We start from the raw sequence: 18793 nt of genomic DNA, 5'->3' as shown, positions 1-18793 counted from the left end.
GGAGAAGAGGGATCTGCAAATGTACATTCATATGATACCTTTGCTCAATTGATGAAAACATAAACTAGACACTTAGAGGATTGGAACTGATTTCAGCTGATGGACAGCTTTGCTAGGTTTCTATGCATTTGGACAGCGAAATGTTTACTGTTTACATTCATATCAAGCACCCCCATATAGTGGAGCTCCTGAACGTAAAGGAGAATGGAAATGAAAATGTTTTCCTATTTAAAAAAAAAAGAAAGAAGGTTATAAAGGAACAGTGGAGTTTGAACCAAGGACCATTTGACCCACAGTCAAGCACTCTATCACCAAGCTATACCCACACAACAACAGGAGTATAGAATTGTGATCTCCAGGACTTTGAAGGACAGACCCTGCTACATCGAGCTCCTTTGCCATTCCCAGATCACAGGTGGTTTTAAAAATGGGTTTTGATTAAACTTCTTAAATGTGGTAAACACCACAGCTTGCACACCCACCGATATAGCTTCTCCCACTGACATAGCTGCAATCTCTTGGGAAGTGGATTAACTACACCCACAGGAAAACTCTCTCCCATCAGCATAAAGCAGTGGTTCTCAAACTGAGTCAGGACCCCAAAGTGGGTCATAACCCTGTTTTAATGTGTCTGCCAGGGCTGGCATTAGACTTGTTTGGGCCTGGGGCTGAAGCCAAAAGTCTGAGCCCCACCACCCAGGGCTGAATCCCTCAAGCTCTGGTTTTGCCCTCCCTTAACTGGGGTAGGACTCAGGCTTTGTCTCCCCTGCCTCTGCCCAGGGTGGAGGGGCTTGGTCCCTCTTTCCAGGGCCATATAGTAAGTTCTTTTTAGCAGAAAAGGGTTGTAGTAAAAGGAAGTTTGAGAAATCCTGGCATAGAGCCTCTAAATATGTCTAGACTTGGCTCTTTGTGGCAGATCAGACACTGAAAGTACAGCCATGAAGACAACACACACCAGCCTTGCCTAGCAGGCAAGAATCAAACCACCGCAGAGAGATACCTGTTGTTTTTTAACCCATCTCCCTAAGCACTCAGCCATCACCACTTAACAAAGAGGCCGTTCTACACGATGGTTCTGGTCTCATTGAAGGGTCATTTCCAATTGTTTGCTCAGATCAGCATTAGGGAAAATGGTGCCCTGGGCAAAGCTTCTACTTTGGCACTTCCCCATTGCCCCTGGATGATCCCCGCTCCCCCGTTACCACTAGCTCCTGCACTCCCAACCCTTGCACCTCCTTCTCCCCTAACTCCTGCCCCCTCCTGTGCCCTCTTTGCCCTTAACTCCCTGTGCCACCAGCCATGACCCTCTCCTGCAGCCCCTTCACATGGTTCCAGTGCTGGGGGCCCCGCACTTGTTCTCCCTTTCCCTGGGCTTTGGCATCACTAGCCCCTGATTAGTGAGTAGGGTTCAGTGGTTCCCAAAATGTGGGGCATAACTCCTAGGGGGACATAGAGGAACATTCATGGGGGCACCTCAGGGCCTGAGCCAGCCCCCATGGAGGGAGCATCACTTAACCCCACTCGGTCCTAGCTCTTTCCCAACCCCACCCCCATCCTGGGTCTCTGGGTCCCAGCTTGGCATCAACCCCCTTAGCTCTGTCTGCACCCATCTCCCCAGCAAGCAACAGCCCCACTCCCAGCCTCGGTTCTTGACCATGACTTCTGAGAGTCCACAGCCATGGATAAGAGGGCACTGTGTGAAATGTTTGGGGACCACTAGTTTAGGGTGACGTTCTCAATCACTTCTATGCTGTCCAATAAAAACTATTCCTCACTCACCTACCCCTCCATCAGGACAGACTAGGTATGTTCTGCTGCCCTTCACTCATACAGGAAGGATAATAGCATTTCATTCCACTCAATCCTAAAGTGATTTGTAACCCACCACCAGCCAAAACTGGTCATTTTGGGGAAGCGGCCCCATCATGCTGCACAGCTAGGCAGAGTAGGTGTGTCTACGCAAACACGGTCTGTTCCTGAAGTCTTTCCCACATCTCCTCATTAGATGTGAGAGGGGGAGCTCATTCAGCCCTGGCTTCCACTTAGTATTTGAAAACTCCATATTGTCCCTATCTCTGCTGGCCTTAGATTTCTCCTCCTGTCCCTTTTCTGGTAGCTCAGATGCGCTGGCTGAGTAGTTAAGGTGATGGATTGCTAATCCATTGTGCTCTGCACACGTGGGTTCAAATTCACTCCTTATCAAATGCACTTAGTCTTCACCCCTCCTTTATAGACAACCACCTCCCCCTTTGGTACAATGACAGATCAAACAATGTTGCTTCTTGCAAACAAAAACCTTTTCAGAAACTCAGACCCCTCTTTTGATTTAAATAAAATATCTAAATCCCAGATTTCTAAATTAAAAAAATAATTCTCTAGTGCTGTATTTCTTAGTTTTTCTCTCTAAAGGTAACATCCTCATCATCTCCCCCAAACACCCTGGGACCTGCCCAAATTATTAAAATACCTCCAACCAGAGCAAGGCCAGAACAATGAACCAGAGCTAGTGTCTAGGCCAAGCTGTTCTGAAGGAGGCAACTCAAACATTTTCTCCCTGCTTGCCTTGGCAAGGTCTGACTGAGAAAACAAAATTCCCCAAACTGAAAATTTTCTGCTGAAAAAACAATACTAGTCTGTTTGGGGACTTTGGTTTAAAAGGATTATTATTATTATTCTCTTCTGATTTCTGAATCAGTTCAGTCTTTGTCCTCCAGATGTGTTTCCAGCTGCTGAGTTATGGGTGAGAGAGGCCAACTCATGATGACTGTACCCCTCTTTCATAGTTTTCCAACTTGCTAGGAAGCTCCTTTGCTACGATGTGAATCAAGCAGTGTCCATTGTCTATGTGCTATCTCGGAGAAGCCTGCATTGTGTTAGTCCTTGGAAGTGTGGATACCTTCAATAGGCCAGCAGTGAGTCTGGCTCTTCCATTTTTGAACCTGAAAGGCTGGTGGGGGGCATTTCCCAACCTCATAACATATTTCTGTAAGGCACGCAGAGCAAAACTTCATAACTTCCCAACCAATGCTAGCACACACAATCCAATAAGATATTACTGTTAAACAGATCAAGACTTTAGAAATGATACTTCACCAGGCAGACTTTGTACAAACCATGTCATCATTATATGAGAGTGGTGAATATGGAGCTTCCAAGGTGCTGCTTTGAGCACAGCCTGCCACAACCTGGGCTTACATTGCAATGGAGACGTAACCTTAGAGTCCATCTCTCCTGGGATAAAGATGGCAGCAGGGCTGACCTGGGTCATCTGACTTGGGCTCCTGGATGTAAAGCTGAGAGGCTAAAAACTGTGGTGCAAATATTTGTGTTCATGCTGACACCTGGGTTCAGAAACCCTCACCCCTCATGGGGCCTCAGAGATTGGAATCAAGCTCATATGTCTGCATTGTAATTTTATAGAGGTTGGCAGGGAGTTTAGCAAGTGGAAATGGTAAAACCGCATTAAGGAGACTGGACCACTGACCTGTCAGCTCTTAACACCCAAACTTTCAGTAACTCTATTGTCAGTGCCTGTGAGTGTAATTTAAACCATAGGTCTACCTATCTCTGAAGCTTGTCTTCAGACAGTAGCCAATACCAGGTGCCCCAAAAGCCACTCCCCAAGGCACTACTGGGAGTTGAACCCAGGATCTCCTGTTTACAAAAACATGTGCTTTAACCAAACAAGCCCTGGTGCCTGCTGTTACTTAAAGGACTGTGTCTGCCCACATCTGACTCTGCCAATCCCCACTGGGTCCTGCCAAGCGTCGCTCATGTTTGGCTTCTGTAAAGCAGAGGAGCAGGTGACGTTTTGCTCCCAAGATGTGTGTGTGATTCTTTGGACAGGTCTACACTTCAAAATTAGGTTGGTGTAATTACATTACTTAGGCTGGCAATGCAGTTCTATCAGCCTAATCCCAGTGTAGATACCGGCTCAGCTGTTATAACTTTCTGGAGCTATGAAAGGGGAGGGGCCCAGCCTCTGTAGTAGGAGTGTAAGGCAGGTGAGTTCAGGGTGGGCATTATAGGATACTGGTGGAGGCCAGTCATGGTGATATAATGACCAGCAGCATTTACACTGACAATTTGTCATTTTAGGTTTGCTGCAAAAAGCTCTAGGCCTCTTGTCGAGGTGGTTTTATTTTGTCACCAAAACAGGGCAGTTTTGTCATCAGACGTGGCATTGCAGAGTGTACACCAGCCACAAGCTGCCAACTGAGGGAGTGTTGTGTGTTTTTCACACACCTGAGCAATATAATGATGCTGAAATAACTTTGTAGTGCAGACCTGGACAAAGATTCACACACACACACAACTTGCAAGGAAAACGTCACCTGCTTCTCTGCTTTGCATAATCCAAACACATGCAAAGCTTTTCCGGACCCAGTGGGGATGGCAGGGAGTCAGGTGTGAGCAGACACTTGATTTTGGCCTCAGGCAGGTACCATGGCTTAGCTGACAAAAGCACTTGTTTTGTAAACAGGAGAGCCTGGGTTCAACTTCCATTGATGCCTTCTTGATTAACTCTTGGGGCACCTGGTATTGGCTACTATCAGAGGACAAAACACAGAGCTAGATGGGCTTTTGGTCCAGCCCAGTATGGCCTTTCTTATGGCTTAAATTACACTCACAGGCACTGACAATAGAGTTACTCAAAGTTTGGGTCTTAAGAGCTGATAGGTCAGTGTTCCAAGCTCCTCCCAGATGACCTCATCCCTCTGGGTCAGGGGCAGGTCTGGGCTCTCACACCAAATAGCTCATTGTGGCTGCCAGAATCTGTGAGCAGCTCATTTAGTTTCCACTGAGGATAGAGTCCTGCTTCATGCAGCGTGTGTGAGAATGAAAATCCTAAACCGCCCTTTGAAATAACAAATGCAGCAGGACATGTTATTGTCCCTGCCTCAAAGCAGACAGACCAATGGAGAAATGACATTGAGTCCACGGTAATACTCAACTGCCATTTTACCTTTTTTGCTTGCAAAAATCCCTCCCAACCTTGTGGGGTGCAAAGCCCGGTATTGAGCCTGAGCCGAGATGTCTACTCTGCAAATGTACCACCCCACAGCCCAAGCCCCGGGAGCCTGAGCTGGCATGGGACAGCCCTGAGTATTTCAATGCAGTGTGGACATATCCTCACATTATGTCTTCACTGCCATTAACACACCCAAGTCACTATTCTCAAACCCTGGGTCAGCTAATGGAGGCTTGTGGTGCTTATGCTGCAGGGTTATAAAATTACAGTGTAGACACTTGGGCTTGAGCCCAGCATGCGAGATCCCACGAGGGGTGAAGGTCTCCAAGCCTGGGCTCCAGTCTGAGCCCCAGGAATCCAAATCACATCAGCCAGGCCAGCCAGGCCACAGGGATTTTATCCCAGTATAGATGCCCTCTCAGGGTATGTCTACATTGCAACGTAAGCCCAGGGTTAGCAGAAGCCATGTCAACAGCTCCAACACATAAACATAAACAATGAGGAAAAGACCCACCCCCAAATAAGCTAGGCAGTGTCCTTCCCCCTATGGTTTGTAAGTCCAGCAATCAAAAGTCCTTTAACATGAGCCATACCCTCTCTGCACCCCACTCACAGCTGTTGTCCTTAGTCTGTGCAAGCCCAGAGGTGCCTCTGTAGAGTTCACCTGCCATCCTGGGTGGAAAAGGGAGAAAATAAGAATGCACCATACTCACTGTGTTGTCTAGGGACTCACTCATCCCTCCACAGCCACCCTGTCCTAAAGTTAGTCTAACACCTAAATTTTACTATTAGGACCCAGACCTCAACCCACTTGGCTTTGGAACCCCTGTCCCCTGCCTAGGAAGTGCTACTGAATTGAGGGTGATTCCCTTAATCAGGGTCTGCCGACCACAGTTGTGGTGCTCTCAGTTCACACAACAAGGATAACAACCTTTATTTCTCCTGACCCTATAACAAGGAGACTGAGAATCCAACACCAGCCAAAAGTGATCATTTTGGCAAGCAACCCAACATATTTCCAACATGCTGTAAAATCCACATGCAGATTCATACACAAAACCTTGCAAGAAAATCTTCCTGGTGGGGTCTGAAGCATCTGCTACTGGAGGAAAGGAGGAGCTGTTCGTTGGGATTGAGGATTAGCATGAGGAGGATGGGCCGTTGGGATTGAGATTAGCATGAGGAGGATGGGCCTGTGGTTTGGGATTGAGAGGCACTGGGAATAGGAGGGGGCTGTGGGTTGGGACAGAGGAGAAGGGTGAAGAGGAGTAGGCTCTGGTAGGGAGTGAGGAGCAGAGTGCATAGGAGGGACTGGAGGTTGGGACTGAAGGGCACTGGGAATAGGAGGGATTGAGGGTTGGGATTGAGGGGCACTGGGAAAAGAGGGGACATGGGTTTGGGCTGAAGAGCATCCTCGTTTGGGGATTCAGCAGGACAGGGGAAGGCAGCAGGTGATTCTAATTCCTTAGGGATATTCTGTGTGTGTGTGTGTGTGTGTGTGTGCGTGCGCGCGCGCGTGCAGGGAAGGAACATTCTAAATGCCCAGAGGCCTTTATTCTTCCAGGCTGCAAGGACGGAGGGGCTTTCAGGAAGTTGCCCCTTCAAACCCACAAGCAAAAAGGCCCGTCTGATGGAAGGGAAAATCCTGAAGAGAATAAGTACCATCAAAGAGGACTCCCGAAAGACAGCATAAGATCTTAGAGAGTAGTTTATCATCTGACCAGGGACTTGAATCCTTGACTCTCAGAGTAAAAGCCTAATGTTTTACCAACTGAGCTAGCCAGGCTGACAAGGAGCAAAGGCAGCTGGGTTCAGAGGAGACGTTAGTGAAGAAAACAAGAGCAGGAAACAATAAGGGAAACCTGCTGCTCTCTCTGGCCTGGTCAACACTACAAGTTTATATGGAATTTAGCAACATTAAATCACATTAACCCTGCACCCGTCCACTCAACAAAGCTCTTTATATCAATATAAAGTGCTCTTAATACCGAAATTGTTCTCCTCCCCAACGAGGGGAGTAGCTCTGAAATCGGTATTGCCATGTCTGATTAGGGTTACTGTGGCCGCAATTTGAGGTATTGGCCTCTGGGCGCTATCCCACAGTGCACCATTGTGACCACTCTGGATAGCAATCTGAACTTGGATGCACTGGCGAGGTAGACAGGAGAAGCCCCATGAACTTCTGAATTTTATGTCCTGTTTGCCCAGCATGGAGCACCGATCAGCACAGGTGACCATGCAGTCCCAGAATCAAAGAAGAGCTCCAGCAAGGACCGTACGGGAGATACTGAATCTAAGGCTTTTTCTCATCTCATTTCACCACCCTCCATCCTGCAGAGGTTGTGTTTATCGCAAGTGTTACCCAAAATTGGGCCAGCTAGTAAGTATAGGGAGGACTAATGACCCAGCAGAGTTTGGCAGAAAGCAGCAGGTTTATTATACTGATAGCTAAGCTCAAAATAAGCGGGATGGGGGCTCACATTTGCATACTCATGCTCCCAGGACAGGCACAGCACTGGAGATGTCAGGATTCTGCAAGGTAAGTGTCCCACAGTGCAGCTATGGATGGTGCGAGGAAGGTAAGTCTTCCTGAGGCACAATGAAATACAACACAGAGAACCACTGACCAAGCGGTCCGGGCAAAGGACATTCACTGGAGGTACAAGCTTGTGAGTGCTCTCCTGAGCACATCACCCCTTCCCCTTTTAAGGACCTGCACCTCATGACCTGTGACTAGAGATGAATTGGCTTCATCTGGTTGGTCACACTCCACCTTGGCCAGTGTCCATGATCTGAGGGTGTGAGTGCTGCCTAATTAGAGTACCAGACACCTTGTCTACCTGGAAGTTCTTCTGCTCTTCAACTAGCCCATTCATCCCACGAGCAGCCCAGGAGGGAAAGGGAGGGGTAAAGGCACTTCACAGGCATTCAGAGAGGAAGAGGAGACAAAAGTGGGAACTGGGGAAGTATAACAGATCTTTTGAGCATAGAAATCACTGCAGCTCCTACAACAGCCAAGACAGGCCACTAGGAACTGGGAAAATCAAGCCATCATATTTTTGCCTGGTTTTGAACCAGGGACCTTTTGTATGTTAGGCAAACATGATAACCACTACACTACAAAAACTCTACCAAAGGGTTCTGCCCCTCTATTCATAAGAACATAAGAATGGCCAAACTGGGTCAGACCAAAGGTCCATCCAATCCCACATCCTATCTGCCAACAGTGGACAATGCCAGGTGCCCCAGAGGGACTGAACCTAACAGGTAACGATCAAGTTATCTCTCTCCTGCCATCCATCTCCACCCTCTGACAAACAGAGGCTAGGGATCCCATTCCTTACCCATCCTGGCTAATAGCCATTTATGGACATAACCTCCATTAATTTATCTGCAAAAAGAAGGAGGAGTACTTGTGACACCTTAGAAAATGAACAAATTTATTTGAGCATAAGCTTTCCTGGGCTAAACCCCACTTCATTGGATGCATGCAGTGGAAAATATAGTAGGGATATATATGTATATATATATATACACACACTAATAAGAGAATGATCACTTAAGGTGAGCTATTATCAGCAGGAGAAAAAGTCTCTTTTGTAGTGATAGGATGGTCCATTTCCAACAGTTGACAGGAAGGTATGAGTAACAGTAGGGGGCAAATAAACATGGTGAAATAGTTTGACTTTGTGTAATGACCCATCCACTCCCAGTCTTTATTCAAGCCTAATTTAATGGTGTCCAGTTTGCAAATTAATTCCAATTCAGCAGTCTCTAATTGAGTCTGTTACTGAAGGTTATTTGTTGTAATATTGTGACTTTTAGGTTTGTAATCGAGTCACCAGGGAGATTGAAGTGTTCTCCGACTGGCTTTTGAATGTTATAATTCTTGACATCTGATTTGTGTCCATTTATCCTTTTACTTAGAGACTGTCTGGTTTGGCAAGTGAAGGAAAGGGCTGGATTCAATGGTCCCTTCCAGTTCTAGGAGATAGGGTACATCCATTATCTTTTTTTTTCCTCACTGCTTATCAGACCCAGGACTTGCACCCAGCAGTTCTTGGGGCTGTGCGACAGAACTGAGCTTCCCTGGCAGCAGTGAGAGAGAACGGTTGGGACTGAGCTGTCTGGGGAATATTTTAATCCTTATCTAATTATCAGAGGATTAAATCAATGTAACTTCCATTTCTCCGTCTCTCCCAAGGAAATAACGTTTCCGTGCAAAATACCCGATCCTTTTACCAATAAGAAGTGAAATGAAATGGCCACATCATGGCAACAGAACCTAAGAAATTTGTTAGTCTCTAGGGTGCCACAGGCACTCCTTTTTGAGGATACAGACTAACACAGCTGCACCTCTGAAACCTAAGAGATGAGAAGCCACGTTATTGTTCAATGAGCACTGAAGCTGAAAAGGGAGATGTTTTCTCTTTGATTTCTAGGCCCCCATCTCTAATCCACTAGACCCCCTTTTCCTCCCACAGCCAGGAATAAAACCCAACAGTCATGCTAGTAGCACCCCCTGACTCTGCTATAAAAGAGAAGCTCTGAGACGCCTGTGCTGTGCCATCACCTTGTTGCCTGAACTGCCCTTGAAACCCAATGAGGTTTCCTTGGGCAGTTTTGACTCACTCTCAGAAAGGGTGCAATTTTAGGAGCAGGTTCCAAATAGTGCAATTAACCAGCCAGACGGGGCAGCAGGTGTCATTGTAGGAGCCATTGAAATAACTCTGGACTTACTTAGATGCAGGCATAACAAGCTCTATGGTTGGTAAACTTACAGAGATTCTGCTTCTGCTCATGAACTAGCAGCCCATGACCTGTAAACAGCTGCCATTTGGATGCATCTGAAAGTTACAAGGAACAATGATCTGTGTTAAAGGAAGGTTGCCATTTATTAGAGACCCAATTCATGCTGTGTGCACAAAGAGAGGATTGAATGTGGACAGGGAGTGTGGTAAATCTTGGTTATTTTAGTTTTGTAACAGGCTCCTGTCCATCTCCAGTAGAGTATTCAGTCCCAATGGCAACTTACTTACCAAATGTAATCCAGACTAGTCTATCCCTCCCAAGTGGATGTGGTTCTTGTTCTTCTGCACATTGTAGCCCATGAAGGCCAAGGACCTGCAAATGTGTCTTCATGTGCCTTTGTTTAACTGATGAAAACAAACCTAGACACTTAGATGATTAGAAGTGATTTCAGCAGAGGGACATGTTTGCTAGGTTTCTATGCATTTGCACAGGAAAGCATTGAGTATGTCCATCCATTTCAGGGACCCCTAATCATTGGAGCTTCTGAACATACTGGAAATGGAATTATTTTTAATGAAGGAACAGGTTTGTAAGGGGGTACTCAGATTTGAACTAAGGACCACTTGACCTGTAGTGAAACACTCTACCACTGAGCTATACCCCCATCATTTACATATGCAAGTCAGTGATCTTAAGTATTTTGAAGGACAGGCTCTGCCTCAGAGAGCTCCTTTTCTATTCCCAGACCACAGGGATTTTAAAAATGGGGTTTGATTAAACTTTATATATACATGTAGACACCACAGCTTGCACACACACCAGCATAGCTTCCCCCACTGACATAGCTACCACTTCTTGGGGAGATGGGTTAACTACACGGACAGGACAGCTCTCTCCCCTCCACTTAGAACATCTTCATTATTGATGAATAGGTGGGAAATAACCTCCTGAATGGACAGGAACCAATTTATTAAATATTGCTGTGTCTGCATTCAATATGGGTAACTGGTCATATTGGGCTGGATTAGTAGGAGCGTTGTCAACAGATCGAGGGAAGTGATTATTCCCCTCCATTCAGCACTGGTGAGGCCACATCTAGAGCACTGCGTCCAATTTTCACCCCCCTCCCCCGCACTACAGAAACAAATTGGAGAGAGTCTAGGGAAGGGCAAAAATGATTTGGGTGCAGAGGACTTACGAGGAGAGGCTGAGGGCAGGGCCACCCAGTGGGGGGGCAGGTGGGACAATTTGCCCCAGGCCCTGCAGGGGCCCCCAAGAGAATATAGTATTGCAACTCTTTTTTATGGAAGGGACCCTGAAATTGTTTTGCCTGAGGCCCCCTGAATCCTCTGGCGGCCCTGCCCAGACCATGGTGCTATCCCCCCATTCCACCTCGTTCTCCTCCCTCTGAGACCCTACCTGTGCTCCATCCTCATTCCCATTTGGCCACTTCTCACCCCTGCTCTTTGCCTGAGGCCTGCTGGTCCACCTTTCGCTAGCTCCTCTCCTCTCCCAAGGCCTCGTCGCACCTCTCCACCCCCTACCCTAAGGTCTGCCTGCTTCCCACACCTCTCTGCCCCCTCCCCTGAGACTCACCTTGCCCATCGCCCACACCTCTATGCCCCCTCTCCTGAGACCCACCCTGTCCACCTCATTCTTTGGTCATCTGTTGTTATTCCATTAAACATCAAGGATGGAATAAAAAGCTGAGTTTTCTCCAGGGTGAGGAAAGACAGGAGCCACCAACCTCCTGGCAAAGCTCAGTGCCCCAGAGAAAACCTGCCCTCTGCTATTGCAATCACTGATGTGCTGGGGATATGACGGGAAAGGGACTGTCTGAATGATCAAGGCAGGAAATGGACAAAAAGCTACAGCAATGTCATTAACCACAAACACATTCTCCTCATGCTCCAGCCAGAAGGGAAGGGAGCAGGAATTCTTGCTGTTCAGCCATGGACACACTTACACAACGACACAGCAGTGTGTGTGTTGTGGAAGCTAGTCTGAGGAAAGAACTGGAATTGATCACTCAGTGAGAACAGAACTAGAGTGCAGTGAGAGCCCCCTGTCAAGCAAGTAGTTGTGGCTGAGTGGCAAAGGTGATAGACTAAAAATCCATTGGGGTCTCCCTGTGCAGGTTTGAGTCATGCTAACTACAGAGGAGTTTGTGGTTCTTCAGTTTCAATAGAGCAAGGCCTTCTCTCAGTCTCAAGATTGGCCTACACTGAAGTGTGATGTGGCTTTAGTTAAAGTGTTTTAATTGAACAGCTGTGGCATGTCCACCCTGTGTCACCAGAGCACATCCATGCTAGCATCTCTTGGATCACCACAGAGAGCAGTGCACTGTGGGTAGCTATCCCACTGTGCAACTGGCTGCAGGGTGCTTTGGGAAGGGTTTGCAATGCCTCATGGGCTGGTACAGCATCACATGATGCAGGTTTCTCTATCCAATTGTTGTATGGGTATCCTACTAGTTTGCCAGCTGCTTTTCAACTGCAGTGTGCAAGTGGTGAGGTAGAGAGCATGTGTGTGGGGCGGGGGGAGAGACAGTGTGTGCATTGCAGAAGAGTGAGTGTGTCGGCACACTGTCTCTAAGTTCAGACAGCTGCTGGAAGCAACCAGTCCTGAGGCAGGGGACAGTCCTAACATCATCCCCCCTTCTATCACTGGCTCAGCTCAGCAGAGCACTGTCTGTCACACACACAGACACACACACACACACTGCTGCTGCCTGCTTAGCTCTGTGTCAGGGGTGCTGGAACAGGGAATTTAGAGTGCCATGGTCCCACCACTCTTCACTTGCTGTAAGGACAAATGATGAGGGGGAAGGGTGCAGTCTTGAGGAAGAGTCATTCTGCAGATGTGGCCTCAAGGGGAGAGGTGCTGTGAGTGGGGATCCTTAGGGAAGGGGTGTCATGGGGGTGCCACAGTTTGGACAATGGTGCCCCCCCCCACTGTATGGAAGCTTCTGCCGCCCCTGCTCTGTGTTGGCAAAGTGGGAGAGAGCAGCATCCACGGTAGTGATTTGCTCCTTGGGACTCCGGCAAGGGGGCTTGGGAGATTATTTAAAGGACCCGAGGATCCGACTGCTGCAGGGATCCCTGGTCCCTTTAAATCATCAGCCTGGGGAAGCTCTTGCCGGTACCCCATACTGTAACATTCTGACTTACTTTCACCTCCGGAAGGTCCTCACATGGATCAATAACTGGTTAAAAGATAGATGGGAAACAAAGGGCAGGACTAAATGGTCAGTTTTCAGGATGGAAACAGGGAACAAGTGGTGTCTGTACTGGGACCAGGACTAGTCAACATATTCATAAATAATCTGCTAAACAGTGAGGTGACAAAATTTGCAGATGATCCAAAACTACCGGCTTGCTTCCTAGAACGAACGCTCCTGGAGTGGGGTGATCCACAGGGAGTACCTCAAGCCTCCAAAGTGCCTGGCCAGGGGCAGGACATTAGCACAGCAAGGGAGGAGTGTGGCAGTGACATCACAAAGGCCTTTTGCAGGACCTCAGACTATTGGTCAAAGGTGGTGGGGAGGTGGTAACCTCACAGAGAGATGCTGACATCAGCCAGGCAGGACAGGGGCGAGGCGCCAGGGAAACCTCAGAGACCCCTGTGGCTTTGCTTCAGCAAGTCTCCTTCTTCAGGTCTCTCTTTGAGGACTGAGAGAGTATTCAGGTTCATAGACGGGAGCTCCAGGAGGAACCTCTTTCGAGTTTTCTCCTTCCCTTTTCCTGATTTCACTGTTTAGAAGGTAAGAGCCTCCTCGAAGTTTGAAACCTGTTCAGTCTGATCCATCTGGTGACAGTTGAATTCTAGGCATGGAAAGCACGAGTTTAAGAAGGCAGAAGTATATTGTGCACCTGGGATTTTGTCCCTAGAATCACTGGGGACATTAGGGTTTGTCCTTTTTGTTTCACCTTTTTCTCCATCCACCCCTCCCTCCCTCCTGTCTCTTTGTCTCTTGCTTCTTTTGTCCTTTCTCTTGTTCCCCTCCCAACACCAGGAGTGGTGTACGTGTGTGTGTGTGTGTGTGTGTGTGTGTGTGTGTGTGTGTGTGTGTGTGTGTGTGTGTGTGTGTGTGTGTTGCGGGGGAGTGCTCGTCAGCTTCCACTGTGGGAGGTCCACCCAAAAATGTGGGGCTGAAATACTGCTCTGGCAGTGATCCCCATCAGTGACCTGGGCCATCCTTTGGGCTCTCTGGTGAGAACCCTCAGCCTCCCGTCCTCAGTCTCTACCCTGATTGGCTGAGCAGGGGGTTATTGACAGGGAGGAGACTCAGGTCCTTTTTGTTGTCTTTTAAGACCTAGTAAATAAGTCATAACCAGTCATATGTTTGATGAATTTTGCTGCTTCTCTGCATTAATGGTCTCTGAGCAGTTCGTGATTCTCTCTAACATTGCAGTTCTCCTCAAATACTTGCTGAATAATTATTGTACACTGTTGCTGGTCTGAAGCTCATCCGAGAGCACTTTACTCAGGTCATTCAATGTCTGAAATTCAAGATATGATGGTTAGTTTCAAAATCAGGGCTCTTGGGTCCTATTCCCAACCCTGCCACTGACTGGCTGTGTGACCTAAGACAAGTCAGTTCTCCTTTCTCAGCCTTAGCTTCTCCCTCTTTCAAGTAGAGATAATAATGATCCACTCCTACGTACCTCAACAAACTCACTGTCTCTCCCCACACACAAACAGTCTCCGCACTGCAGTTAAGCAGCTGGCAATCTAGTAGGATGCCCATGGAACAATGGGACAGAGAAACCTGCATCACTGAAAGTACAGCCATGAAGACACCACACACCAGCCTTCCCTAGCTGTCAAGAAACAAACCTCCAAAGAAAGACCCCTATGGTGTCATACTCCAGCTCACTAAGCCCTCAGCCACAACCACTTAACACAGGGGACTTTCTACACTCTGGTTCTGTTCTCACTAAAGGATCATTTCCAATTGTTTGCTCAGACCAGCTTCCCCAGCACACTCACTGCTGTGCAGCTCTGTACGTGTGGCCATGACTGAACAGCAAGAATTCCTGCCCATTTCCCTACTGGCTGGATCATGGTTAGAGTGTGTTTGTGGGTAATGATGTCGCTGTAGATTGTTCATTCCCTGCCTTGGGAATTCATACAGTCCCTTTCCCAACATATTTCTAGCACATCAGTCCCTGGCTGGGTCTCCTGGGCAGTGGAAAACATCCCTTGTTTGGTGCTGCCAAGGGGATCATGAAGAGCTGAGATGTCCCTCGGCTTGGATCAAAGGGGGATGTTGGATGGAATTTATCACACAATCCTCCCTGCTCCCCAGAGCCCCATGGGGATAATCTAGAGAAGGGGGAGTCATTCCTCCCCTGCGTTCCCAGAAGAGCTGCTAGGACTCCTTCCTGCCAGCTACTCACCCTTGGATTCCTCCTCAGCTCCTGGGATCTTTCTGCTCCAAAGGCTCCAGAGGCCTGGGGTGGGGAGGGCGTCACTGCACAGTCTGAAACACAAGGGAGGTTTCTGGAATTGAAGGAAGGAGCAGAAAATGGAGAAGAAAGAAACAGAGAGAAAATGCCTCATCTCTCTCCCCTCCCCCTCCCAGCAAGAAATGTTATCAAGGACCAGCATTAGGGGAAATGGTGCCCTGGGCTAAATGTGTACTTAGGCACTTCCCCATCGCCCCTGGATGATCCCCTTTCCCCCCAGCTCCTGCACTCCCAACCCTTGCGCCTCCTTCACCCTTAACTCCTGCCTCTCCTATGCCCTAACTCCTACACTGTGTCCCCTTTGCCCTTAACTCCCACACTCCCCTCCTGTGCCACTAGCCATTGCCCCTGTCCTGCTCTCCCTTCACGCCTAACCCCTGCACCCGCTCCTGCATCCACGTTGGGACAGTGACCTGTGTGCATGGAGCAGCTGGCATTGCTGCCTCCTCCTCCCTGGAATGCTGTTCCTCCGGGCACCCCCAGGAGCTGCGGGGGCGAGAAGCGACTTCATCAATGCTCCCTGCATGCAGGTCACTTTCCTCAGCCAGGCTGCATAAAGGGAGGGCAGAGATCAGCAGCTTCTGATGCTCCCCTCACAGCACAGCCCAGGTGCGGAAAGTGACCAGGATGCATGGAGCACATAGTGTTGCTCCTTGCTCCTCCCAACCCTGTAGGGGACCATGGAGGACTATTGGGGCAGGGAGAGCAGTGAGCACCTTTGCACTGGCACATGGTGCCCTTTGACCCCCTGGAGCCCTGGGTGGCTGCCGGGGGGCCCCCACCCCTATGGCCAGCCAGGCTCCCCAGCATGAACAGCAGAGAACACAGTGAGACTGGCCATACACTGAGCAGTGGTAGCCTGGACAGCATGTAATGGAGGCTTGGGGGCGGGGCTCAGCCTCCCCAAACCTTGTGTCATCCAGGGAACAGTGGGGCCCATGACTAGGGGCCTTAGAGAAATTAGGTCCCCCTGGAAAAGTCTTCCCCCCATGTCAGACCCAGGGCTGGAGGAGCTCCCACTCCGTGCTATGGCCCGGGGGCTGCAGCAGGGGCACAGAGCTTCTCTGGTCTTGGGGACACAGTGCTGCAGGGGTAAAGGAGTGACAGGGTGGGGCTAGTGGAGGAAGGGGTGGAACAGAGGTGACAGTGGATGGGGCTGTGGGTGGAAGGTGTGGAAGGGGGCGGAGCCACAGACAGAAGTGTTGGGGGGCATGGTTCCACTGCTCGGGGCCCCGCACTTGTGCTCCCTTTCCCTGGGCTTTGGCATCACTAGCCCCTGCTTAGCGAGTAGGGTTCAGTGGTTCTCAAAATGTGGGGCATGACTCCTAGGAGGACATAGAGGAACATTCATAGGGGCACCTCAGGGGCTGAGCCAGCCCCCATGGAGGGAGCACCAGTCAGCCCCACTCTGTCCCAGCTCTATTCCAACCCCACCCTCAGCCTGGGCCCCTGACTTCCAGCTCGGCCTTGACCCCCTTACTCCTGTCTGCACCCTTCTCTTCAGCAAGCAACAGCCCCACTCCCAGCCCCAGTTTTCGACTGTGACTTCTGAGGGGCCACAGACATGGATAAGAAGGCACAGTGTGAAATGTTTGGGGACCACTCGTTTAGGAGGTCATTCTCAATCACTTCTATGCAGTCCAATAAAAGCTATTCCTCACCCACCTACCCCTCCATCAGGACCTACTAGGTATGTTCTGCTGCACTTCACTCATGCAGGAAGGATAAAAACATTTCATACCACTCAGTGCTAAAGTGATTTGTAACCCTCCACCAGCCAAAACTGGTCATTCTGGGGAAGCGGCCCCATCATGCTGCATAGCTAGGCAGAGTAGGTGTGTCTGTGCAAACGGTCTGTTCCTGAAGCCTTTCCCACAGTTGGTCACTAGGTGTGAGGGGGGAGCTCATTCAGCCCCTGCTTCTGCTTAGTATTTAAAAACACTTGCATCCCTATCTCTGTTGGCCTTAGATTTCTCCTCCTGTCCAGGTCCTAACACATAAGATGAGGTGACCAAGTGGTTAAAGTGATGGATTACTAATCCATGGTGCTCTGCATGTATGGGTTCAAATCCCATCCTCGTTGGACATATTTAGTCTTCACATCTCCTTTATAGACAACCATCTTCCCCTTTGGTACAATGACAGATCAAACAATGTTGCTTCCTGGAAACAAAAACCTGCCCAGAAACTCCAACCTCCCCTTGCTTTAAATAAAATGTCTAAATCTCAGATTTCTTAAAAAAAAAATTCTCTAGTCCTGTATGTCTTAGCTTTTATCTCAAAAGGTAACAGACCTATAATCTTCCCCAAACACCCTGGAACATCCCCAAGTTATTAAAATACCCCAGTTCTCAGCGGGCCACGACAGTGACCCACAGCTAGAGTGTCTAGGCTAAGCTGTTCTGAAGGAGGCAACTCAAACATTTTCTCCCTGCTTCCCTTGCCAAGGTCTGACTGGGAAAACAAAATTCCCCAAACTGAAAATTTTCTGCTGAAAAACCAATACTAGCTATTTGGGGACTTTGGTTTGAATCTATTATTATTATTATCTTCTGATTTCTGAATCAGTTTTGTCATCCAGGTGTGTTTCCAGCTGTTGAGTTGTGGGGGAGAGAGGCCAAGTCATGATGTCTCTACCCCTCTTTCATAGTTTCTTCCAACTTTCTAGAAAGCTCCTTTGCTATGATTTGAGTCAAGCAGTGTCCATTGTTGCTGTGCTATCTCGGCGAAGTCTGCATTGTACAAGGTTCCTGGGATAGTTCTTGGGAATGTAGCTACCTTTAATGGGCCAGCAGTGAGTCTGGCTCTTCCATTTTTGCACCTGAAAGGTTGATGGTGGGCATTTCCCAACCTCATAACATATTTCTGTAATGCACACAGAGCACACTTCATAACTTCCAAAACCAATGTGAGCACACAGAATACAAAAGACATTAATGTTCAACAGATGAACAGTTCAAAATTTTTAAAATGATACCTCACCAAGCAGACTTTGTTCAAAACATATCATCATGATATGAGAGTGGTGAATATGAGACTTGCAGGGTGCTGCTTTGAGCACAGCGTGCCACACCTGGGCTTACATTGCAATGGGAACATACCCTTAGAGTCCATCTCCCCTGGGATAAAGATGGCAGCATGGCTGGCCTGGGTCATCTGACTTGGGCTCATGGAGCTAAAGCTGAGAGGCTAAAAACTGTGGTGCAGATATGTGTGTTCACACTGAAGCCTGGGTTCAGAAACCCTCACCCCTCATGGGGTCTCAGAGGTTGGGCTCAAGTCCATATGTCTGCACTGTAATTTTATAGTCTTGCAGTCCAAGTTCCATAACCCGGAGTCAGCTGACCCGGGCTTTGGAACAGGTGCCCTGGGTGTTTTAAACACAGTGTAGACATGACATTAGGGTAGGTCTACAGTGCAATGAAACACCCAGGGCAGGCTTGTGTCGGGTTAATCAGGGTCATGTGGTTTGGGCTGTAAAGTTGCAGTGTACGTGTCTCGGCTCAGGCTCAGTACCCTGCTCTAGGAGCCCGGAAGGTTGGGAGAGAGTTTAGCAAGTGGAAATGATAAAACCGCAGTGGAGTATTACCCTGGTCTC

General features: G+C 48.5%; 1 long non-coding RNA gene and 2 other non-coding genes across 3 annotated transcripts in view; 1 reads left to right on the top strand and 2 right to left on the bottom strand.

Moving 5' to 3' along the window:
• LOC115643514 overlaps window positions 1-18793 on the top strand; it is a 308917-nt gene that overhangs the window by 269070 nt on the left and 21054 nt on the right. Inside the window, exon 4 of the long non-coding RNA XR_003998342.1 lies at window positions 7918-7923. This is a non-coding gene — a long non-coding RNA (uncharacterized LOC115643514). The remainder of the gene's footprint in view (window positions 1-7917; window positions 7924-18793) is intronic.
• On the bottom strand, window positions 8027-8099 carry TRNAV-AAC. The gene has a single exon. It is a non-coding gene; the product is annotated as a tRNA-Val (tRNA).
• Window positions 10317-10388, bottom strand: TRNAC-ACA. The gene has a single exon. It is a non-coding gene; the product is annotated as a tRNA-Cys (tRNA).

The sequence above is a fragment of the Gopherus evgoodei genome, unplaced genomic scaffold (genome assembly GCF_007399415.2).
Source record: "Gopherus evgoodei ecotype Sinaloan lineage unplaced genomic scaffold, rGopEvg1_v1.p scaffold_61_arrow_ctg1, whole genome shotgun sequence".
In the NCBI taxonomy this organism is placed as follows: Eukaryota; Metazoa; Chordata; order Testudines; family Testudinidae; genus Gopherus; species Gopherus evgoodei.
The sequence above is the reverse complement of the archived record's forward strand: the minus strand, read 5'-3'. Positions and strand labels throughout refer to the sequence as shown.